The sequence below is a fragment of the Polypterus senegalus genome, chromosome 5 (genome assembly GCF_016835505.1).
Source record: "Polypterus senegalus isolate Bchr_013 chromosome 5, ASM1683550v1, whole genome shotgun sequence".
NCBI lineage: Eukaryota > Metazoa > Chordata > Cladistia > Polypteriformes > Polypteridae > Polypterus > Polypterus senegalus.
The window spans coordinates 31,748,756-31,775,823 of NC_053158.1; the positions used below are offsets into that span (position 1 = coordinate 31,748,756).

General features: G+C 39.0%; 1 protein-coding gene across 1 annotated transcript in view; it reads right to left on the bottom strand.

Moving 5' to 3' along the window:
- garem (GRB2 associated, regulator of MAPK1) overlaps positions 1-27,068 on the bottom strand; it is a 292,825-nt gene that overhangs the window by 167,830 nt on the left and 97,927 nt on the right. The gene's annotated exons all lie outside the window — the stretch shown is intronic.

Consider the following 27,068-nt stretch of genomic DNA (forward strand, 5'->3'; position numbering starts at 1 on the left):
AGGGAAAATATCCAGTGAGTGGCAGATGTCTAAGCGAAAATGCCTTGTTGATGCCAGAGGTCAGAGGAGAATGGCCAGAATGGTTTGAGCTGATAAAAATTCGACAGAAACTCAAACAACTATGCTTTACAACCAACGTATGTAGAAGAACATCTCTGAACACACAACACGTAAAACCTTAAAGCAGATGGGCTACAGCAGCAGGAGACCACACCGGGTGCCACTCCTATCAGCTGGGAATGGGCAACTCAGGCTACAATTTGTATGGGCTCACCAAATTTGGACAATAGAAGATTGGATAAACATTGCCTGATCTGATGAGTCTCTGTTCTGATGTGACTTTCAGATGTTAGGATCAGAATTTGGTGTCAAGAACATGAAAGAACGGATCCATTCTGCCTTGTATCAACGGTTCAGGCTGCTGGTGGTGGTGTAATGGAGTGGGGGATTTTTTCCTGATATATTTTGAGCCCCTTACTACCAGTTGAGCATCATCTAAATGCCACAGCCTACCCGATTATTGCTGTTGACCATGTCCAGATCTCAATCTAATAGCACAAGTTTGGTATGTGATAGAATGGGAAATTCGCATCATGGATGTGTTGCAGCCAACAAACTGCAGCAACTGTGTGATGCTATCATGTCAATATGGACCAAAATCCCAGAGGAATGTTTCCAGCACTTTGTTGAATCTATGCCATGAAGAATTACAGCAGTTCTGAAAACAAAAGAGGGTCTAACTCTGTACTGGCAAGGGGTACCTAATAAAGTGGCCAGTGAGTGAGGTTTTCCTGCAGGTAATCCGGTTTCTTCCAGCATCTCCAAAGATGTATATATTGGGCTGATATGCCACACTAAATCTTTCAGAATGTGTGTGTGTGTGTGTGTGTGTGTGTGTGTGTGTGTGTGTGTGTGTGTAGGCCATGTAGAACCAAAATGGAACTACAGGGTTCAGAAAACAGTCTGAGGGAAGATTGATGAATTGCCTGGAATACAAATATTTTAAACCTGTGTCTGCTTTTCCTTCAACTAAACTTTCCATTGCATGATAAATAAATGTTATACTTCCCTTAATAAACTTATAATGTCCCAAAAGACTAAGTTTTGACTACTTAATATTGGTGAGTGTCGTTTTCAGTATGGCTTCTGTACAAATCCACAATTCCGTGAATAGTTCAAGTAAAGTGACAGGCTTCTTTGTTCTTCTTTCCCACTGCTATCCCTTTGCTAGGGGTTGGCGGCCTCACTGCTTACACCTACGTTTCTACTTCTCGATTACCTTTGGACTTTTAAATGCACCACTCTACCGACTATCATTATGTGGCTTGTACGCAACTCATCTTTAGATAATAAAGCATTGCGTAATTCTTCTGAATTATAACAGAACATTATTTTTACATTCTGACAGTGGAACAATGTAAAATATAAATTGGCCAGTTGATTGATTTGCACTTATTCCTCTGTAAATCAGCAGATTTCCTCAAATGACCTGCCATAGTTGCTTCATTATCATCACTGACTTGCTCTCAGATTCACCTTGTTAAACTCTGTGAAAGCAGGAAATAAAAAAATATACAGTTCCTACATTAATACCCTTTAAAAAGTGAACTAATCGACATATTGTTCCTTCTTGCAAGGTTTTATTTTGGGATCAGATTTCACACTCTGCAACATACCATTAGTGCAGGATTTATACATTAAATATCAAGTTTAGTAATGTTACCGAAACTTTAGAAGGACATCTGTTAAGAAAGGCTGATAAAATCTTGAATATACAATTTTGCTATCTATGTAACTGTACGGTATAAGGAGGGCGTGGTCAAAAACAATTCTGCAAGGTTTCGTGAGCCAATAGAAAGCTCTGAATAATCTCCCTGAAGGCAGCCAGTGAGTTTATCTTGAGACCATAAAGACACACACCTCAGTCCTGCCTTCGCCACATCGTGTGAGCCAGGACATAACATAAACCTGCACCCTCACAATCTTAGTTTACAAATGCCAGTTAAACAAACAGGTTGACTTAAAATCTCCTCAAGGCTGTTATTAAATGAGCCCACTTTTGCCTCACTGCAGCCTTGTTACAACACTGCCATTCTGATCAAAGATCTGGGGTTCAATCAGTGGCTTAGGGTGTTGGCTCAGTGCATTATATAACAAAATGGAGAAACATTTTAGATGACTGAAAGGAAATTAAGCAAAATGTGATCTATCCTGAATTGTCTTACCCTTATGTACTGAAAAGGAAAGTGATTAGGATTTAGGTGAGGGAGGAGAATGCATGCAACAAACTTAAAAACCAAGAAACTGTTCTTTTTTGTTTTTGTTTTAAAAGACCTGTTGTCTCGATGAACAAAAATGGATTAAAACATAAGCACACAAAAAATACTGAATAACAAACACCTGATTGGTATCACTTGTAAGGTCAGGTACCTTCTCCATTGAAGGGCTATGGCCTTCCCTCCTTCCACATCTCCTGCCTTTCTTACTTCTCGGCCTTTGTGTCTCCTTTTGAAGCTGTCTCTCTTCCCCTAGCCCTCCTTCGTGCCAAAAAGTTGCCACCTGCCAACTGCAGGCTCCATGTGTGAAGTGCAAAGTTTGCTACAAATATATTAAGCTGCAGAAGGTGCGAAAGGCAAGAGAAGGAAAATGTGAAAGGTAAACGGGGGAAGTCATTTATTATAATATAAATAGTGCAAAATCTGACTGCAACTAAAATTAAATGACAAACTATGCAAGACTTTCAGGTAGCAAACCCAACATTCATCCATTTTTTGAACCCACTCATCCAGGACAGGGTCATGGGAGAACTGGAGCCAAACCCAGCAAGCACTTTGTGCAAGGCGGGAACAGTTGCTGGGCTGGGTACCAGCCCATCATAGGGTGAACACACGCACATACAAACAAAGCAGGTTTCCCTGTTGTGAGGTGGCAGTGCTACCACTGCATCACTATGACTCCCATAAAACAAAAAGTATATATGAGTGTGAATCCCTTTAATAAGGATACAGATATGGACAAATATGTTGGTACTCTTAACAGCTGACTGAAAAAGTGCTATCTGCCTCCTGAAAAGTGATGAAATGAAAAGCAGTTGTCCCCTGTATACCTGTATTTATTTGAGATTTCATCAAATAAAGCAAAGCAAGAGTGAAAAGAGATCAAGTAGTCATTGAGTCTGTGCAGGCAACAATGAAATCAAGACAATCTGGAGCAAAACATACAGCCCAGTGTCAGAAAGCTCTGTCTCAGTCACGGGTCATGGATCCTCAAACAGGATAATGAGACAAAGCACACAGTTAAAAGCACCTAAGAATAGCTAAGAACAAACCATTGGTCTGTCCTGAAGTGGGCTTCAATGAGCCCTGATCTGAATCCTATCAAACATCTATGAAAGATGTTTGAAACACGAAACATCAAAGCTGACACAGTTTACTCAGGAACAGTGGGCCAAACTACCTGTGGACAAGTGCTGAAGTCTCATTGAGAGCTCCAGGAATCACAGTGATTGCAGTGATGGTTGTGCAACAAGAAATCAGGTTACGGGTCCAATCATTTTCGTTCATGCCGTTTTCATTTTTGTTAAAATTTGAAATATTCTAGTTAATCAAAACTGTAAAGCAAAGTCTGATTTTTTTTAAATATGGAATGAACGTTGATGGGTGTCAATGACTTTTGTCAGTTTCAAGTTATTTCTGAGACAGTTTTGTGTCCATGTCCTTGAGCTTAAGACGCTACATAAATAAAATATACTATTATTTGTCTGTAATTAATATATAATAATTTTAAATATTGCTTAGATTTTATAAATAACTCATGAAACAGAATAATATTGAAAAACAGTAAAGCAAAAGAACCATTACGCAGTTGAGAAGGGGCATCTTCAGGGCTTCTACAATATCTATGGAACCTGTAATGCCACCCCAGGCCACAGGTTGGCACTATCACTTATGCTGTTTCCTTTTTTGCCTTCAGATCTAAGGAATGTCGAGAGGAGCTATGATTTCACTGCTACATCTTGACTGGAGGTTCTGCCTCATCCACCTCAGATGCCTTATAAGAACCGCTACCAACAAATCGAGTCAGTGAGCCCAAGACTCACGCCTGAATAAGAAGCATCATATCATCACATTTCAACCTTTTCCTTTGGTGTTCAATCTGCTAATGAAAAGAGGATCGATCACCTCCGGTGTCTCAGCTCTTTATGCCATATCATTTGTTTCATTACAGTTTACAAATACTGTACAAACAATATCTAGTAATTACAACTAAGAAGGTACAACAGAAAATGTACGAGGGATGTTCAAAATGTTTCAAAACTTTTATATTTTTGTTGGAAAAGGTGAAGGCGCGAGGAGTAGTAATTGCTCATGTCTGAGAGTGTCATCACAACGGAAGGTGACAATGTAGAAAAGTGATGTAATTTGTTTTTAAAATTCTTAATCAATAGAATTAAAAAAAGTGTTCAAACATTTTGAACATCCCTTGTACAATAAAATTAAAAATGCAGGAAATACCGGGTTTGAAAAGAAAATTCTGTACAATTAAGTAGGAAAAATAATGTTGCAAACAGAAGTGAAACACTTGAAGCTACAGCAAATACGATATACAAAAAGTGGAAATGCCCAAAACAGCAACTTATACACTGTATAGTAAATAATTTGAAAAATAGATCACAATGTAAAAGAAATCCTGTGTAAATTACTGAAATTCAATGAGCAAAAAAATGCTGCTGAAACCAAAAATGATAGTGAAAGGTACAAAACCGGATGTACGTGAAGCCTCCTGTAATCTCCAACAAGCAAACAGAAATGTGGTGAAAATGGAAGCACATTAATATTTGTAGGGTAAGAAAACATGACAGCATAGCATGCATTTTAAGGAGTTCAAATAGTGGAAGGGAATGCTTAGAATAAAAACATAAAACATGGGAGTCACCCCTCAACAAAGAAAAAAAAATATCTCTGAAACCGTGTTTCAGTAGAAAGATGGCAAGCGAGTAAATAATTAGCCGTGTCACTTTGTCGTTCATTATTAATGTCCTTTATGCTTTTATTACCTCAGTAAAAGGCTGGTTCGCTTTCACTTGTGTCTTCTATGTGTCTCTGCCAGTTAAAAGGGTGAGACTGAGCGGGCCAACAGCACACTTTTACAGTTACATGTAGCCGCTTATGATGTGTTGCTGTGTATCCTCAGAGTCACGTCTGGCTCTACAGACCAGAGGTGAATAAGGAAAAGTCCCATGGCATTAAAGAATCTTGTATCACTATCCTGTTTTGTGCCTTGCCTTTCTATGGTTTGGAAACAAAAACAGCATAAAGCAGGGCTATATAGAATATAAAAGCTGAGAAGGGGGTTGAAAGGTAAGGTCAGCGGTTTGATTTGCTATTCTCACTGATCAAGGTGCTGGAGAGTGGTGTTCTGTGTTGATTAGACACACAAGTAAGAATTTCACTGTACATGCGACGATAAACATGAGTGTGATCATGAACTACGGTGTGTGTAGAACAGGCCAATCAGCGCAACAATGATCGCCAATCCTATTCACCTAATTTCTCCCAAAGAACACCAAGTTGAGCCTACTCTCTACCACACTACTTCATAACTTATTCCATGTTTCTGTGGTTTCCTGCTTTAAGAAAAATATTGTAATGTTTGTGTGAAATTTACCTTTAACAAGTGTTGTCATTGAGCTCATTTTAAAGTAGCAGCCTGGATCAACTGTAATAATTCCTTTCATAGCTTCATTTTTATTACTATTTAATTTAATATTCTTTCTTTGTATCAGTATACTGCTGCTGGATTATGTGAATTTCCCCTTGGGATTAATAAAGTATCTATCTATCTATCTATCTATCTAAAAACTTCAATCATGTCACCTCTTAATGTCTATTTCCATAAACTGAAAAGGTTCATCTCCTTCAATCTTTTCCCATAACCCCTGTCTTGCAGTCCTGGAATCCACCCTATTTGCTCTTCACTGGACTTTTTCTAGCACTGTTATGTGTTTTTTCTAGTCCAAAGACCAAAACTGCACACAGTACTCCAGGTGAGGCCTCACACCAGTGTGTTATAAATCTTAAGGATATAAGCTCCACTGACTTGTACTCTACATATTGTGTGATATAACTTATATAACTTAGCTTTTATATACTCTCTAAATGTAGACAGTGACAAGCCCACTGTTCCCATCTCACAAGGGGTACTTTCAAGTTTCAGACCTCCCATTCCTTCTTTCTCCGTGTATGTATACATATATATATATATCCTTCTATATAAAAGCGGTCGGGTGTCCTTACGTCCCGTGAGTGCTATGCCAGTGCCGAGTTTCACACACGCCCCGTCCATTTTGCAATGCACGATGGGATTTTTAGTTTCGTTTTTTCAGGTAAAAGAAGATTTTCTACTCCAGACTGTGCGATATCTTCTTCTTCTTTGTTACTATATAAAAGCGGTCGGGATTGTCCTTCCGTCCCGTGAGTGGAAAGCGTAGCGGTACTCCGCTTATCACAGACTTACTACTTGCAGCTTGCGGTACGAAGCGACATGATGTGAGCAGAGTTCTGGTGCTCCCATCGTTCCCTTGCTTTTGTACGCGCGTGATGCACTGGAAAAATAGACAAAATGATGTCTCTGGAAATAATTAATGTTGATGGAGTACAAATGCCTCACCACGTAGTAAATATCAGGGGGGTTCAAAAGGGCGACTCAATATAGAAAAAAAGTTTAAATTTCATCACAAAAATAACAGAAACTACGAGTATTAAAGTAATACCACTCAAATGCAATATAACCAAATTAATGAGTTTGTATAAAATATCAAATTGATCTACATATTGAATTGCCTTAAGAAGTGGTCAACTTAAAAGTCGGTCGCCTTAAAAGGCGGGTCAGCCTAGTATATATATATATAAAACCTAACATTCTATTAGCCTTCTTAATGACTTCCATTATGATTTCTAAGTGTGTCCCATAAGGTGTACTCTCTTTTTTCAGACCTTCCAATGTGCACTTGCACCTAACATTTTTACTGCCTCCTTGTAAATACTTTATATTTACTTACATTAAATTTAATCTGCCACAGATCTGCTCAAGGCTGTATGCTGTCCAAGTCCCTCTGCAATGATTTAATGGATTCGAGATTATCTGCCAGTCCACCTGCCCACACCTCCTCTCATAGTCCAAAATTGTGCTACACCTCAGACCAGGACCCCTTATGCTGCTGTGCCCACCAGACCTCAATTCCTCAGCCAAGACTCAGACAGCTTGACAGCCTCTGCTTACTACTCTGCCCTGACCTTGAGGTTCACAGGATCCCTGTACTGCAGTTGCACCCTTGCATGACTCCCTTTGCATTCCTCACCCAGTACTGGTGGGAACCTTAAGCTTGTTGTTTTTACTGCACATGCACATAACAGTGTTTTTTTCAGTCTCTGAGGTAGCCCCAGCCACTTGCACAGGTATTTTTTATATATATATATATATATATATATATATATATATATATATATATATATAAATATAAATATATATTGTCACACACGCATGCTTGAGAAATAGCTTCATGGCTTGTCAACCTGTAACTCCACCCCAAGCCAAGAGTTGGCGCTATCTTATAATGCTTCTCCTTTCCTTTCCTCTGCAGATCCAGAAACCAACATATCACCAGCTCATTACTTCACTTCCGGGGATCCGCCCCTTGCACCTCACGGACTTCATAACTGGTACCGCTACCATTGTTCTCCAGTCTGATCGGAGAGTTGTGTTTGGAAAGATACTTCTTACACGACTCGATGATTCGTGTTTATTGTTTTCGACACCACAATATACAGGGCTTGTCTGAGAATCTGAGAATGCCTCCAACCTTCTATCTGTGTCTTTGCGATTTGTTTACAATACAGTGGCATGCAAAAGTTTAGGCACCCCAAGATATCTGAGTTCTTAGATAACTGTTCCCAAGGTGGTCTCAGACCTTCATTAGCTGATTAGGGCTGTGGCTTGTTCAGAGTCATCATTAGGAAACCCCAGGGGATGCAAACAGCAAAGCTGTATACCGTATATACTCACGTAAAAATCGATCATAAAATCAGACCCGGACTTATGCGCCCATTCAAAAATGCAACACTTTTTTTTTAACATCTTTTTGCCTCCTTAAATCTTGCATCAGTTTTTCAGACCCATCAAATTTTGTTGCAGCAGCGCAGTTACCAATTTCGCTCCATCGTAGATAAGGGATGCTCTTATGATAAAGGTGTATGAGGGTGTGAGATATAAAAAACACAAAAGAGTGCAAACGTCGCTTCAGAATAGTTTGGGTATTACCGTGTGGTCACGTAGGCACTATAGAGAAAACGCGAGTGAGAGAGGTTAGGAGCACACGCTGATACAGCGCATTGCCGCACCCACATAGGAAAAAAAAAGGCAGTGTGCCCTGTGGTTATTCTCTCAGGTGAGTGTTAAGCATATCATAATCTCTTAGACCAATAGCGCAAGTTTTCTGCATTCGACTTATACGACCGACATTATAAAATATCAGAAATTATACTGTAAAATCAAGTCCTGACTTATCTGCAGGAGAACTTATCCGCGAATATATGCAGTAATTTCTCTGACTCCTCAATCCTTGTCCCAACAATCAGCAGCCATGGAGTCCTGTACGCAGCTGCCTAGCATTCCAGGGGTTGGCACTGTATCCTAATGTCTTTTTCTCTTCCTATCACTCCAGACTGAACGATTGACGGTTATAACACCTCTAACGTCACTTCCAGCATCCGTTCACCTGGACGAGCCTCTTCCTACCATAAGGACACAAAACTGGAAGCACTGTCATCTTTGGCAATTCTATTGTGAACTTGTGTCTGCAAAGACATCTCCTCAATTACTGCGAGTCTTTATTTTTTGCAAGTCAATTATATGGTGTGACTACGCTGGCACCCCAACTCTTCATCATTGTTGTCTGATTCTCTTAAAACAGATAGAGAGAAAATATAAAATTTCCAGCTTTTGAAAGAAGAGAAAAGTAATTTTTTTATCTTTAAATTGTGAAAAGGTAGGAGCAGGAGCAGCTACAGTATACACAATTGCAGAAAAAGATTAATTTTAACCCAGACATGCCTTAGACTCACAGACATTGTATTTGTCATCAGTGCATATAGAATTATTTAATGGAATTTCCATTCTAAATAACAAAGTAAAAACAGGGATAGTGTTATCCAAAATATACAGAAAAAACCCTTTCAACTGGATTTGAGGTTTATACAGTAGCCAGGCCTCCCCTCTTTGCTTAGTGCTTATTCAGGGGCCTCCAGCTGGAACTGGAGAAGTGCACAACTCTTTGCGGTTGGTAAAATAGTTTCATCTAACTCCATCTGCCAAATGAGCTGAAAAGAAAGAAATCAGGCTACACTGTCATCTGAAAATTGAGACGCTATCAGTGCCAAGCAAATAAAAAGCCTATTCAGCTGGGTGGCGGTGCCCCCTGGAAGTTGCTTCATTCAGATCTACACTACAAAGTCACCACTCCTCTGCTGCAGCCTGACTCACTGCCCAAAACATTTCGCTATTTTTTTATCCAAATGAAACTAATAAACACAGATGTTCTCAAAACAAATTAGAAAAAGTGAAATGACATTGGGATATTCAGCACAAAACAGTTTGGACCCTTGAAAATCTGAATTCATATCCATTGCCTATCTGAAGGAAAGAACACATGTTTCAAATCCATTTAAGAAAATTTTTACTGAAATTAAAATTGGAATAGTTTGTATGGGATACATCAAAACATCATACTCCAAAACACGAGAGCCTCACCTGCATGTCAGCACAACATATCAAGAAAGTCCTTGACAAGCCGCTATTCCTGCTTCATGTCACGGACTATTAGAATTAATAACATAAGTGCAGTTTAAAAGGGAAGCTGCTGAAAATGTACCAGATTGTTTACAAGTCTTAAGACTCTTCTCTTCCAGAGAAGCAGATTAAGGGGGTCTGATATTCATGTCTGACTACGCAGTGTGGTGATGGTTAAGGCTGAATGATTTAAATCTGGGTCACACAGACATCTTCCTATCAGGTGGACAATTTAGCTTTTATAATCTTCATCTTCAGCTGTGATGCTGGTGAGCGTTGGGATGGTAGATAGCAAAACCAGTTGACTTCTCTCTTCCAGGCAAATACAATGTCTATCTGGTAGTGGCTTTTAAACCGCCTAGCATTAGAGCCGAGCATCACTCAGGCCGAGAAAACACTGTTAAAAGCGTTACTCCCGAGTGTCACTTAGGCTATAAAAGTTAGTGGGTTAATGGTATAGACATGTCTTACATACGTGTAAGGCCCAAGCATTACCCGGGCAACAGTGTAGATGCGTCTTCTCTTAGCTTCATAATGGCGTCTTAGTAAGAAACATTTTTCAGCAGTCCAGCTGTTGCACGTTCTTGACAGTGATACGAGCAGTGATGAAGTGAATCTGTCTTCAGGCAGTGAAATTGAAAGTGATTCTGGATCCAAAACTGACGCTCGTGTTTGGGTTTCTGTTGACCCTGCTTCAAATAAATTAGCACCACCTCATTTTGATTTTGTAGGGTAGGGAATAAAAGTGAACGTTGACAACCAAGATCCACTTACTTGAAGTTATTTCTTGATGATGATGTAATCAAAAGAATTGTTGGTGAGATAAAACATTTTGCTGAAAAGTGTTGTGTAAATGACCAAAGCATTTTTTCTATTCAAAGATATACCACACAAAAGACATATTTTGCCAGTATATATGGTATTAACATCACCATCATTCATTTCATATTATTATTATTTGTAGTTTTAGTGTTTTGCATGTTTTACAGTAGAAAGATATGATTTAATAAAAATATCATTTTTCAAACCAAAGAATGCAATGCTTGTTACATGTTGTTTTGAGAAAAAATGTAACACTAAGAAGGATTAAAATCCTTTGAATTGATAGGGTCTTGTTGCCTGCCTTATGACAGTTATTGCAACAAAATTTTGGGACAACAAATAAATTCCCATAGTCTGGTTTATTGGTAAATAAGTTACTTTTGGTTAGACATGAAACATGTTAATCTTAAAGTTCCAAGCCACTGTTTCCCATATTCTTACAAGCATATACACACTAGTTATTTTATCTAAGCTTAAACATATAATTCTAATAAACAATGACACTCTTTAACAATTTATACATACTTTCCCAGAATTCCTGTCTATGTCTATGTTGCATACACCCCAGAATTTTATCTACAGCCCAAATTCAAAATTCACAAAAAAAAACACCTTATGAATATTAATAATCTAATGAGGTCATTTGTATCCTTTTGCTACTTTGGTCACAGAACATTTTGATTAAAGAAATGTTTTTTGAGTTCTAAAACATAGTTATATTCTTGGTGACAAGGTTTAAGAGCATTTGTGTGAATAATTCTAAACTAAAAAAAACACGCAAATAAAACACACAGCATGTGTTAAATATCATAAGTCGTATTTAGCACACTGCAAAAGAGCAGTTTTCCAACAGCATTAGTCACACAAAAGGGCAACGAAAAATAAAAAGAAAAAAATGCTCTGAAGAAGAAAATAAGCTCCGAGAAAGACAAGAAGCCAAAAGAGTTGCCTGAAATAACAAAGACAATCCAAGGTAAACTGAAAACATGGAACGTGTTCAAAATCCATAAAATTCACAAAAGTGCTCTCACAATGAACCGCAAGGGACTGTGGGTTTTCCACACCTTTATAGGGATGGAGGCAATCCTTTGATGGTGATGGTCAGATGGCCCCGTCCCTTTGGGGACCACCCACAAAACACACAGAACATCAAAGGAGATAGATAGAAACTAAATAACCTACAATATTCACATAAACAAAGTAATCAAAAAAATGAACAAAACAGACATGAAAATGGCATTTGAACCCCAACAAGGGAAGGAACCCTGGCTGAAATACAACAATCATTGCGAGACAATAAATCATCACCAATTACCTAACAAGCGTATCTCTGGGAAGTGGGACCAAAAAGCACTTGAGCCGAGGAGAATATAAGAGAATTAAAAATGGCTTCTTGAGCTGAGAATTAGAAGTACAACCAACATGTTACTGTGTTGCTGTAAAGGCTTGGTATCCTGTCACACCTTTTCAAAATAGGAACCAGACTCCGACGACTTTAAGCTGAATAAGGGTAGAACAATGAACAGATGAATACATATTAGCATACTATAGACAGGAAATAGCAGTCTCTGTATTAAAACCAACAAATTCTAGTAATGGGCGATACGCTAACGATTCATTCTTTAGAACAACTTTTCTCAGGGAATTATGGGAATTACTTCATGAGCTCTAACAAATGGATTCTGTAGAGCTTAACGGGAATGCTAAAGCATGCTGTATGTGTGATGCACTGAGTCTCTTTTGTTTACACGTTTACAGTCTATATGCATGTACCATCCATCTAGTTCATGATTTTCACTGATGATTCTTTCTATTTAAAACTAAATTACCATTGGCAAACAACAACTCTGTCATTGATCATTCTCTCATTCATTGTACAATACAGTAACAACACATTTATATTAGAGTGTTTCAATTGGTTGCTTTGTAATATTTGTAACTGGAATTTTTTAAGAAGAATATATAAACAATAGTATTAAACTAATAAATGTATACAACCTTGAATATTCAACAAATTGGTCTAGCAAAACTGAACCATATAAAAATATTTCTAACAATTATGTGCTTTCAGCTTTACTTTAGCACACACTTTTTGCTCCTTGCATTCACCAAACATATATATCATTCACTAATTCATTCGAGTTCAACTTGAGTCATTACCCGAGAATTAATCACATGATTATTCAGTTATTTCATTTGGGAATGACTTACATGATTCTTGCTCATTTGATTTGTGAACTGAATCACTAAATCATTACCTGGGAACGAGTCACATGATTCTCGTATACTTATGGTTCTTGAACTCTGTGCCTTATTTTAATTATACAGTTTCCCTTTATTGTCAAGCTACATGCTTTCAAAGAGCTTAATATTATAAAATATAAATTATTACTATGTTTAATCTATCATTTAATAATATAAAAGACATATTAAAATTAAATAAATAATAATTCATTTGTGCTACATTCAAGGGGGGGCGGGATAGATTTTTTTTAAAAAATGCTTAATGACAAACATATTCAGGCGTAAGGATGGCTGGCTTAGTTGGTGGCTGATTTTGTCTGTCTTGTTGGAGAAGACTCTGATCAGTTAAGAGTGAAAGAAGCAGGCATGGGTTCTGAGTCTTGATAAGTAGCAATAAATGGCTTCTAATTAAGAAAGAGGCAGGAAATAATAATAATAATAATAACAAAAATAATTCTTTACATTTATATAGCACATTCCTCATTACAGAAAGTGTTTTTTCCCATAGTGAGTGGGGAGCCACTTCATTCACTACTAATGTGTAGCATCGACCTGGATTATGCAACAGCAGCCATTTTTGTGCAATTACTGAGCTACAGTATTAGATGGTGAAGGAGTGAGAGAGAGATAGCCAGTTAGAGACAGGGCCTCATCAACTCCTTTTCCAGCAGCAACCCATGCTTTTCCTAGATGGTCTCCCATCCAAGCACTGGCCAGACCTGAACAGGCGCAGCTTCAGGTGGATGACCTCTTCTGAAGTGCATGTGGTATGGCTGCTGGGAAGAAAACCTACAGCCACTGTAGCCCAAAATGAACCTAGTTTGACACCTCTGCCTCCCATGAACCAAACCCTATTAAATGAGAAGTGATTACACCAGAGTGAAATGCTTGATTCAGACAAAAACAGGCATAAACAGGCATTTCATAAATTCATAAATTAAGGATAAAGTGAGTCCTAAACATCTAACTGTTTGGGGACATTTCTGTTGTTCGTACTATATGATGAAAGTTACACAGGCTTGACTCATTCTTCCATTAATTCTACTTTGAACTCCGCAGCAGGGCTGTGCTGCACATTCTAGTCTCAGACTTCATGGTTAAACCTCCTGCTCCACTCCAAAAACAATACAGCAAACCAACACAGACCACTAAGGCATATTTGGGCGGTCAACAAAACTGAAGAGGCGGCTAGGGCGTCTGTCAATGTCTATTTATAGTGCCAAAAAGGGACAAAATACACTGGTATCCAAAAAAAAAGCAAAAAAAAACAAAGATATTTGAGTTGAGCTGAGTGCAAAGCTGTTATTACAATATTTCATATAAATTCTACCCTTCACATTGGTCAAAGACGTGAAATGGATAAAGGCAAGAGCCTTATCCTAACTTATTTTTCATCTGTGACACATCTCGCTGTTTCATCAAGACATTTAAGCAAATTATTGATTAAGATTCATCTAAAGAGGAGGAAAATAAAACCCACAAGATCTTTTCCAGTTTTATCAGTAACTTCAAACTCTCAAATTCAGCCACAAATGCAAAACAAAGATTGACTGTGACTGGCAGCAAGAGAAGTCCCATAGCTAAGGAAACAAAAGAGCTGCAAATTTCAAAATACACAAGCTCGAAAACTCTGTGATACTGTCTACACCCCAGTCAGAACTAACAGAAGATGTTTGAGGTTTATTCTGTGGTCAACTGGAAAGGGCCTAATGGCTAGCGACAACACCACCCTTGAACATCCTAAGTACATGGGAAGATGTCCCTCAAAATGATACTGTGAAATGAATAGTGACTGCTCTATTGAATTCCATGTGGCAAAGGTATAAATAATGAGGAATGTTTAGAAACGGATATAACACGTGTACCAAGACAATACTGTGGATAAAAGCAGAACTAGTCGCCAAGCTACATGAATTTAGGGTTCTGAGAAAGGCCAAGTGGAGCTCATTGGCATGCCTCACTCTGGCTGGCCAACAGTAACAATCACTTCGACATCCCTTCAACCAGCTGATGAATTCATCCAATATTTACAACCTGAAAGCGCTTGAGAAGGGAAGTGTGAACAACATTACTGACGTCTTGGGATAACCAAAATAGTGTGTCTGTTGGATTCCCTGAAGCCTAATCATCAATCACAAAACTACGCGGAAAGAGATGTGTGTATTGCAGATTCCTCAGTTGAGTGTGAAAGCTCATTCCCACAGACCATCGCTGGGAGTGGAGCACTGATCCAACGCTTTAAACTGGAGGCAGTCAATGGGATGGAATCATCCAACTTCTCTTCTCCTTCTGCAGAAGGATAAGATAACTGCCAGTCATTTTATGTGCCATCTATCAAGAGTTAAGCAATACAGTTTTCCAGGTGGGGAAATGCTGAACATGGTCAACAGACAATGACAATATGCACCCAATCCGGATGGAGGAAAAAACTTCCAAAAGCCAATAACAATCTTCAAACGAATATGGCTTTGTACCATTATTTATGCACCATACATACAACGTTGTACATTTTATTGATATACTGTAATTGTGGGCCTATCTGCTTTAGAAGACTGTTATGTAATTAATATTTTGGTATATTTGGCTAATACCTCTGCTGGAGGAGGATTATGAGGTCACACTACAGTACACATGGCCACACACACTCCTTACAACTGGAGCACTGGAGACTTTACCGACTTACTCAGGGCAACACTAGCTACTGCGCCACACTGTCTGCCAGTTACACAATAAGGAATTGAAATAATGGGCAAGTTACAAAACCCCCTTTACAGGTACAGGGTGTAGCACGGCATACAGCAAGTGGCTGTAACTTTGGCCGTTTACAACATATTGTACTGTTTTTAAGTTGGGTGATACAGTGGTGAAGTAGCTAGCACTCCTGCCTCATAACTCCAGGCCTAATACGTGTGGAGTTTGAACATTCCTTCCAAGTCTGCATGTTATTTATGTATTTATTTTTGTTTGTTTATTCTAGTTTTCTTCCCACTTGCCAAAGACATGCTGGTTAAGTTTATTATTACATCCTAGTTTAGCTTTTGAGTGAGCAGGCCCTGTAATTCGCTGGCATGCTACTCAGGTGTGCTTCCTGTCATTCATTTGATGCGGCTGGGACAGTCGCCGGCACTCTGTGACCCTAAACTGGTTATGAAATGGATGAATGACTTGGCTAATTTTAAAAGCTTTTCATTATATAAGATATTTCAGACTATGTTAGCAGATATTTAAAGGAGCCACATCATTTCTGGCAGGGAAATGGGTAATCAAAACTCTGGCAACCAATGCAGAAACATAAAAAGTAAAAAACGTCAGCAAGCAAGAGAGCTGGTTGGAAAACCTTACACACCTTAAAAAGGATTTCAAATTATAATTATGTTTAAAATTAGTAAGCTGTATATGTACTGTAGACATGCACAGATAGTGCATGTGGTAGAGTGGTGGAGTGTTTCAGTATCCTGGATTTGAATCTCACGCCCAGTCATTGTCCAAGAGGAGTCCGCACTGGGTAGTCTTGTTTTCCTCCCACATCGTCAAACTAATTCAAAACAGACCTTGTGTAAGTGTGAATGAGAAGGCCCCGTATGCTGTCTAGGGCTGCTTTCAGCTTTACACCCAATGTTGACAGGATAGGCTCGGGACCCCAGTGACCTTGAACTGAGTTAAGCAGGTTGGACAATATTACGTTCTTCACAATAATGCGGAACATAATGGGTAATGCTTAATATATTGTGTGGACCATGGTGTTTCCTCACAAAACAGATGAAAAGAAAATGCTAAGCAAAAAAGGCAAGTGGGATCGGGAAAATAATTGAATGGAAAAAGAAAGTACAGGATGATCAAAATTACAAAAAGTACTAAGCAGTGTTATTCACTATGAGTGTCAACTACTAAGAAAAGCGTGCCTAAAAATTAAAGGAAAGCAGAATTAATATTTCTAGATGTGCTGAATGGATTTAGGATGCATTTCACCTTTTAAGATATCTGAAACTCATTTCCAGATATTTCAACATTATGTTACTTTACCATATAATATATCTGCAATACAGTTCAAGATATCTCAAATGTATTTTCAGATACACCCATGTGAAAAAGTAAATACACCCCACGGAAATGGCTGACTTTTTCAAGATATTGAAACAGGCAATAAAAGCAGTGCCTCCAGATAAAGATGATATAAACATCACAAAAGGATGACATGGTGTATTCATTTTTATAATCTAAATGAACAAAAATGCAGATTTGTCACAAGGAAAAGGTAAGCCCACTACTACATTTATCGCCACTTCGTATCCATAAAAGTAGAATCAGGTGTTCCAGATTAGGTGCCAATGATTGGAATCTCCTTAGGGAGTAAGTATACTGTTGGACCTCATCTTATTTAAACTGCAGATTTCTAGGGGCTGGTGTTCTCTTTGCCATTGATGTGTATGGCATAATCATGCCAAGATCAAAAGAGCTCTCTAAGGCTTGGGAATGCCTATGAGTCTGGCAAAGGATTTAAAAAGATTGCCAAATTATCTGAAATCATTCATTGCGCTGGAAGGAAAATCATCTACAAGTGGTGTAGATTTCAAACAACTGCTAATCTATCCAGTACTGGGCACCTCAGCAAACTATGTTGAAGGGCTTACTGTTTCATACTAAAAACAATGATCCACAAGAAACCCTACATTTCATCGCAGGATTTTTAGGTAACTCTACCAAAAGTTGCTGTCAAAGTGCATGCATCCTCAGTCAGAAACAGATGGCACAAATCTGACCTGCATGCAAGGTGTGCCAGGCAAAATCCTTTGCTGTCCAAAAAAACATTAGAGTAATTTGCCACTGAACATCTACGTAAAGACTGGGCATTCTGGAACAATGTGCTCTGGACTGGTGAATAAAACATAGAGTTGTTTGGCCACAGTAACGTTAGACAAGTTTGGCAAAACCCAAAGACATCATTTCAGGAGAAGAACTTCCTGCAAACTGAGAAGCATGGTGGTGGAAATGCTATTATGTAGGATTGCTTTACTGTCTGAGGGTCTGGGCAGCTGGCCGTCATCAAGTCAGCTATGAATTGTGCACCACCAAAGTGTACTTGAGAAGAATATGAGACCATCTGTCTGAAAGCTGAAGCTGAACCATAAAAGGACCCTTCAACACAACAATGATCTGATGCACAAAAGCAAATCTACCAAGGAATGTCTCGAACTGAAGAAATGGAAGATTATGGACTGGGCAAGTCAAAGCACTGATCTGAATTTCAATGAATGGCATGGGATAATTTGAAATGTGCAGTGCATGCAAGAAAATCCACAAACACCTTGTAACTGAAGGAATTTTGGATGGAGGAATGTCAGAGACCAGTGAGCAGTTATGCACAACGCCTACAAGACATCATTTCTGCCAGAGGGAGCAATCCCAGCTTCTGAGGCTAAGGGAGTACAGTACTTACTTTTTACTAAGCAGACAATTACATCTATTGAAATTTGTGCTGAATAAATGAGTGTTTTTATTTATGTTTTTATTCAAATATATCACACTATCACAATGAACCTCAGACACACTTTGTGTCTAAACTCATTTGAGATCTCTTAAAATGAATGGTGCATCCTTTTAAGATACTTGAAATCTACTTCAGATATCTTAACTGTGGTCAAGAAATCCTGAATCACCTTCACCTGTACGCATTTAGATTTATAATGCACTGGTGAGGCCTCATCTGGAGTATTGTGTGCAGTTTTGATCTTGAGGCTACAAAAAGGACAGAGCAGCGCTAGAAAAGGTCCAGAGTAGAGCGACTAGGCTGATTCCAGGGCTACAGGGGATGAATTATCAGGAATGATTAAAAGCCCTGAGCCTTTACAGTTTAAACAAAAGAAGATTAAGAGGTGACATGACTGAAGTGTTTAAAATTATGAAGGGAATTATTACAGTGGCTCGAGATTGTTATTTTAAAATGAGTTCATCAAGAACATAGGGACACAGTTGGAAACTTGTTAAGGGTAAATTTTGCACAAACATTAGGACGTTTTTCTTTACACAAAGAACAATAGACACTGTGGTAAACAGTAAGACTTTAGGAACTTTCAAAACTCGACTTGTTTTTTGGAAGAAATAAGTGGATAGGACTGGCGAGCTTTGTTGGACTGAATGGCCTGTTCTCATCTAGATTTTTCTAATGTTCAAATTTGTTTGTCTGTTCAAATATCTTGAAAAAGTCCAAAATTTAAATGGGGTGTACCTAATTTTTTCACACGACTGTATCTTAAAACAACTGCCTGTGCATTTCAAGATACAGTAATCCCTTGCTATATCACGCTTCGACTTTCATGGCTTCACTCTATTGCGGATTTTATATGTAAGCATATCTAAATATATAACACGGATTATTCGCTGCTTTGCGGGTTCTGGGTCTGGGTTCTGGGTCTTTTTACTTCCTGTACATGCTTCCTCAGTTGGTTTGCCCAGTTGATTTCATACAAGGGACGCTATTGGCGGATGTCTGAGAAGCTAACCAATCAGAGCACGCAGTTAAGTTCCTGTGTGCTGAATGGCCCAGTGACGGAGCGCCGAATTCGATTCCGCTGCGCTAACCAGGAAGTCTCGTCTCGCTCATTCAGCATCAACGTGTTTCGCTGTGTAAAGAGTTAACTTTTGTGCTCTTTTGTGTTTATCTTTGTACATAGTCAAGCCCTTCATTATGGCTCCAAAACGATCTGCTCCTGCTACTGCTTCAGGGGCCGTGCCCAAGCGCCAACGGAAGATGTTAACGATTGCCGAAAAGGTAAACGTTTTGGAAATGTTGAAGGAAGGGAAAAGCTACACCGCTGTAGGACGCCATTATGGCATCAATGAGGCTACGATTCTTTTTATTTAAAAAGTAGGAAAGGAATATAAGATCTATGGCCGCAGTGTCCTTTTAACCAGGGTGCCAAACGAGTTGTAAGTGGATATAATAAGGCAGTAGTCTGGATGGAATCTGCTTTAGGGATTTGGATTGAAGACTGCCGGAAGAAGAACAATGGCGGTGCTACACAGTCGCCTGAAGAGGCTCCTTTAGAAGGGCTGCAACGCTCTACTTTGTTGTGCAGTAAAACTAAACTCATTGTTATCAAACAAGTCATTGTGTCATTGTTGGTGAGTAACCATAATTAATTTTCTACTTACAGGGATTACTGTATTGTAAATTGACTTTACATGCATTTTCAGATATCTGAAATTCATTTAAGATATCTCAAAATCACTTCCTGTGAACGTTCTGATTCTTTTAATAAGCCTTCCTATGGATTTTTAGATATCTATTGAAATAAATTCCCAGATATCTTAAAATAGCTTCCTGTCCATTTTCAGATACAGTATTTACAATGCATTTCAAGATATCTTAAAATAACTTCTTCCTTTTTTGAGATTTATTGAGATTAATTTGAAATATTTCAAAATTAACTTTCAAATTTTTTATATGATCTATATTTTAAAATGCATTGCATTCTAGATCTCTCAGAATGTCCACAGATTTACTTCTGTATCTGAGAAATCTACAAATGCACAGGAGCTTATTTTAAGATGCCTTGAACTGAATTTTAGGTATCCTGAAATGCATCTTGTTATATTAAAACATTGTTTTGCATATATTTTATTTATTAAGTGTGTTTTCACATGTGGATACAATTTCTATGATTTATTTTCAATTTTTAACTTGATTCATCCAGGTTTATTTTATAGTTTCGCAATGCCATTTACAAGCATCACATGACCATGATAGCTGCATCAATGACATCACGGAAGTAAAGAAAATGTAACGGTCACTGTCCTTGTGATGTGCTCTATCCCTGGGTGTCAAAGCGCTTTAGTATTATAGTTAGTTTCTAACTCCACTAGGCCCCAGTGCTAGGTTGGTTTCTTCCGGTTTCAACTTTGTTTTGCTCCTTACTTCTGATTAATGCCGTGTTCGTGTCCCTTTTGTTTTCATTCCTGTATTTTTTGATCTCCCTGTTCCAACCCTTTGCTTTACTCGACTACAATTCACTTTTGGACAACCTTCTGCTGGTCTTTTTTTTCCTCCCTTACAATAAACATTGGACACACTTTGTGTCTCAACTCATTTTGAGATATTTTAAAACAAATGGTGCGTCCCTTTAAGATCTACTTTAGATATCTAAACTGCATTCAAGAAATCTTGAAATAGATCTATTTGCAGATATCTGTATTTCAATTGGGGAGTATCTACAGTTAAGAAGTATCCAACTGGGACAAACACCAGCAACTCCAGCTAAGTTGTGCTCTCCAGTCTCCGGTGAAATTGTATCGACAGAGATGTGCTGACGGCCGCATGGGTGCTGACTTGAGTCTCTTTTCGTTTTTGCCACTCCGGGCTCCAGTTCTTTACATTTTCTTTGCCTGTTTCTTTTACGCTGTGCAATCAATTGCAAGGGTATTCATAAGAGAGTGACAAAATAATTATCATTATTGGGGAAGAATTCTGGCATCAGAAGGATCATGGGGTATTTTGAGACCGAATGGAACTAAATTATAAGGTCCATCAAGACCAATATTGACCTTTATGGCCTAATCATTAAGTAAAACACTATGATTTCTCCTGAAGCATAATGGAGCCAATGTCACAGTAAGAGGATGCTTTAGCATTTCGGGAGACCTGTGAATACAGAACTTAAACTGGATGCTGTAAAGCATGGAGAAATCCTGAAGGAAAATAAGGTGCAGTTTGCTCACTGGGAAAAGATTAACCTGCCAGTAGAACAAGGACTGCAAAATATACAGCTGATGCACTAGTGGAGGGGTTTTAAAGGAAAAGGAAAAATCAATGTCAGGACATCAATCCATTTGAGAAAGTGCTACTAGAGTCGAAAAATGCTATTCAGCTATGGACCCCATCTAAAGTAAAGGAGCCAGACATATTACGCAAATAAAAATGGACGAAGAAATACTGTTACTAGATGTGTAGTAGTCAGGATGGGCAGGAATTGAAGATAAATTGATAATCGGTGGTCTAAAGATGTTGCCATTGCACTTCTGCTGTTTGTTTGATACAGTAAGTTGAGTCCAAAGTTGAAAGGAGCACTGCACGTTACACTTGACTTGAGCATTTCTAGTTTTCATCCTATTTCTCTGTAAGTTTAGCATTTATTTGCTCAGAGGTTGATGCGCTTGCTGCTACCTGAGCAGCTCTTCTTTTCTCCACCCTAGCGGCCCACTTCTTCTCTTCTTTCATCGGCATCTTTTTGCGTTAAAACTGATTAAGTCAGTCAGTAGTACGTTTTCCTTAATTTTTCACTTAAGCTGGCACTTAAGTCTTCAATCTGCCTCAAGAATGACTTAAGATATGAAGAGGTAGGGGAAGTGACGATGAAGTTGGTAGGCATGAGAACCGCGCCCATACGCATGCGCCGCAGATCTGCCCTGCTGGCTGCTGCCGAGAGTTGATTCTAAAATAAAATAAAATAAAAATAAAAAGAGGAATAACCTTGGAGGTCAACCATCAACCCAAAAGCCGAGAGTAGACATCACATCAACAGGTCAAACAGTTTGTGAGCTACAGGTGATTTAAAATCCTGGACAGACAAATGGACAGCCACGGTAGCGTATTATATAAGAAGATGGTGAGCCTGTACTCACCCAAATGCTGATGTGCCTGATATCACATGCCATCTTGCTTCTGTGATAAGTGGTCCGTGGCGCAGACCAGATTTTATTTTAAATATATAGCTCGTTCCCAGTAGTGTGCAGGCTCCTATCTGGGTGTGCTTCGGGGAGGGTTGAGGGATCCTGGGTGATCACCTTTACTCACGTGTAAAATCGAGCAGATCAGTAAGGTGCCACATTCAACCCTGGAGTGGCCTCATCTTGCACACACCCGCGTCCATTCCAAGCCTCCATGGTCTCAGGCCCTGATTATTTATTTTACATTTTTCTGACGCCACGTTTCACTCATCACAGCTGCATGTTGCATTCCTGGAAATCAGCTGCATCTCTGCTTGCTAGCAGTCAGGGTGTAATGATGGGGACCTCATGAACACTATGTGTTTTAGCTTATAAGCAAGAACTTTGATGCTCATTAAAAGGCAATGGAAGGCCATCGTGCCTTTGTTGCCTAAAACATGTAGGGACGGGCAGGCTCTTATCCTGAACAATTCCTGGCTGGAATTTCAGGCAAAGAACCATCTGCCAAATATTGATTCAAATGGGTGAATACTTTTAAAGGCAGTCTTTCTTCTGTTTTTTTACGTAATTAATTTGAAAGGATCTGTGGAATATGTGTTCATGTTGGGACTACAAACACACTAAAATAACACAACAAGATGCAAAAACCATACACACTGTATGTAACCTGAAAGTAATTACTTAGTAATATAACCGATTCAAATGAGCAAAATCATATGAAGCAGACAGCTTGAAAATATGAACTTTGGCTACCAAAGTAGAAACATAACAAATATAGAAAGGCGGCAAGCGTGGGAGTTGCTTGGAAAATCTGCCACACCTTAAAAGATTTCATGCTGCATTTTTATACTTCTTGGTTAATGAGTTCATTGTGGCAAACTGAGGGCCACGTTGTCCCTCCATGCAGGTCACTTTTAAGCACAGAATTCTGTTCCGCAGAAAGGAAGCCGAGTGTGCAGCAGAATTTCAACTGAGAACGGGTATCAAAAGAAACACAGCAAGCACATTTTTCCTGAAAAAGGCTGGTTAAGGCAGGTAGTGTGCCAATGTAGTTAAGGAGCAGGATTAAAAACCAGAAGATTGCTTGGTCAATGTCTACCATGGCCTTGCTCTGTTGTAATTTTACTGTATAGTAATCATAATCAGTATTTACTGTATGTGTGTATATAAAGTAATCTGGAAAATTAGTAATTTGTGTTTTAGATTCAAACATGTTACAGTGCTCTAAGCCAGTACTCAGTTAAGAGCGCAATACAACACTCAGCACAGTACTTACCATGAAATGTCCTCAAACTGTAGAAATTAAGAGCTTCTGTAAATGAAAGACGTCTTGGACACCACCTGATCATTACTCTTACATGATTATTATCCTAAACTGGGCTGCTGCTGAAGAGGTGCTGGTAAAGCCAGCAGGAGGCGCTTACCCTGAGGCCTGTGCTTGGATCCCAATGCCCCAGTGCAGTAACAGGGACACTGTGCTGTAAAAATGCCACCATGCTTCAGATGAGACATAAAAAGCGAGGTCCTGACACTCTGAGGTCATAAAAGATCCCTGGGCATCTTTCGAAGACAGTAGGGTGTTTCTTGATGTCTTGGCTGAACTGCCCACCACAACCTGGTCATTCTGCCCCCCTAATTATTTCCTGCTCCTTATTTGGCTAACAATCTCTCTCTCAACTCTTCACCATCAGGTGCCTCAATGGCTGCTGTCACCTCATTCACGTAGATGCTACTCATTGGTGGTGGTGGTTGAAGTGGTTTCCCACTGTCTACGTAAAGCATTTTGTGCAGGTTAGAAAAGAACCAAGAAAATCTAATGAATTATTATCATTATTAAAGACGGATATTAGTTATTTATTTGGTAGATGGCATAATTGATGGAAACTTAGAAAAACTTGTGGTTTAAAAAATATTAAGCTAAATAAACTAAATATCTTTGATGGACTGGTACACTATTGATGGCTCTTTACTGTCTTCACCCAGAACTGCCAGGAAAGGCTCAATGTAACCCTAAAATGGATGAAGCAAGTCTAGGAACAAGATGAGAACAAGATGACATTTGTACAAATTTTCAAACAGTTTTGTGACCTCAGAAATGGTGCAGGTTTGAACACAAAAAGCAGAAGTCAGAGGAGTGTTCGTAATTCAGCAGAACCTGAAATCATAGTCAAGAGGGGCTGTGATTCTAGATCAAAAACCATACCTTTACTTCCTCCTGTAAAGAATCTTTCTTTTGTTTTATGTAAAGTTTAGACAAAATAAATAAGACATCTGGCATGTCGTCAGTTTACACCTGCACACAGGCTCCACAGCAAAACACAACACAACAGAAAGCCATCATCAACAAGGCACAGAATATAAACCTAAAACAATTGACAAGAAAAATAAATAGCACTTCAGTGCCCCATAGCAAGACCAAAAACAACTAGAGATTAACAGAGTACCCTCCTCCCAAAGTGCTGACTCTGTAGTCAAAGTAAGCTGCAAATGAAAAAGATGAAGGTGAAATTTTTGTAGGTAACCCAAGAATTTTGTTAGGGTCATATAAACATCATACAGTTAAAGCAGCACGTTAAGAAACAAAAATATAAAACAATAAACTTCAAAATACTACAGTAGAAGAAAAAAGAATATTCCAAAACAGATAGAAATCATGACTCTACTGCACTATTTTACAAAGTGAAATGTTATTGCGGTAGACAAATGACTTGACAAGCCAATCTGGAAAGCTTCCTCTGTTCTGGTCGTTACGCTGGACCCTCTGGAAGCAACAATTAACAAAAGGAGACTGGCTAAGTGGCTAAGTAGCTGGCTGTTATGAACAATTAGGACAATTCGACGACTGCTGCTACAATGGCTTACTCCCTAATTCGGCCTGCGGAGCACCTTCAGCACATACCTAATTCCAGTGCTCCCGCAAGTGTGTCACATAGATGCTCCAAAACAATTCAACCAGCTCCAGAGAATGAGACGTTCTAATCTTGAGGCTTCTCCAAATTGATGAGCTCCTTCGTCGATCACAGACAATGAACTTTGAACTCTGTGCGTTATGCTCAAGCAGAGCTTTATTCCCTGACTTAAGCATGTTTTTTTTTATTTTGATTGTTCTTGAATTACTATTTTTCATATGTTTTTGTCTTTATGTTATTTCTGCTAACATTATTATGCTTATTTACTATTTAGTATTTTTTTATGGTGTATGTAAGGCTGAATGCATTCTTTGTATTTTATGGGTTATCTCAAGAAGCGCGACCACCCTCAGCCTTTATATTCAAGAGCAAAAGATGGTCCTAGCAGAGGTTCATTGTCTATTGAAGCATGTGTATGTCTGTGAGGATTGCATTTTTCTGCTTGTCTCTAGATTTCAGATTTGGACTTGGTTGCTTTGGAAAACTGTTTAGGTAAAACATTTTGATAGACCGTTTTTCCATTTTGTTCTCTTTTTTGTCGTATCTAAAATAAATTCCTTATCTTATATATAAACCTCTACGCGTGGAAGTGTGTGTGTCTGTCTGTCCAGCCTGGAAGTGAGAGGTGGAGTCGGGTAAGGGCTCCACCTCAGAGGATACACAAGCGAGGCCAGTGCGTCGGCAAAGCAAAACCTCTAAACAAAGAGTCACTCACTTAGCAGCCAATACAGAAGCGAGGCAAGCACATCAGCAAAACGGTATCCCTTTTACTTTTCCTCCCGCCGCTAATACACAAGCGAGGCGAGCATGTCGGCAAAATGAAACCTCTGAAAAAAGACAAAGTCGCTTAGCCGCTAATGCACAAGCGATGCAAGCACGTCATCAAAACAAATCCTCCTAGGACAGAGATGCCCAGAGTAGTTCCTTTCAATTACCTGAATTCTCTACATTTCAGTTTTTTTCTGATGGTTTCAATAGTTTCTAGGACCCCATGTTTTTTATAGCACGAGCTTACACTGCTAGTTTATTTAGGAAGATTCTTTGGGACCCTGTACTTGGGCCAGAGGATGAAGCCTGTCTGTGGAGTTTGGGGTCAGGCTGCCTTGTATAAGGGCCAATCTCTGGAACATTTCAGTAAAGGTTGTGGCCTGGTTCCTAGGTCCTTGGGATGCCTATCACACTTTTCACTTTTTGTGCACTTATTCAGTCAATCCACCATTCTCACTGGTGAGGATACAGGTGAAGATTAAGGGGTAACATGAAAGGCTCACCCAAGTACATATTGTAGCTCCTGCTTCTGCTCCACTACCACCAGGAACAGCACACACAGTACTGCTACCTCTCCACTGATCTTTTAGACAATCTCTCAATTTCATCAATGCTAAATCGTGATTAAAACCCCACTGCAGATTTGACTGCATCCCAGCAAACCTGAACCAAAATGCTCTCTAGAGATCACAGTTCTCATGCTGACTGCATTACATTTGGCTGTGAACTGATCCAGAATATGTCAGAGATCACTTGATGTTACCTGAAATAAATACCTCAGAGTTCAATAAAATACTTACTTAATAACTAACTAAT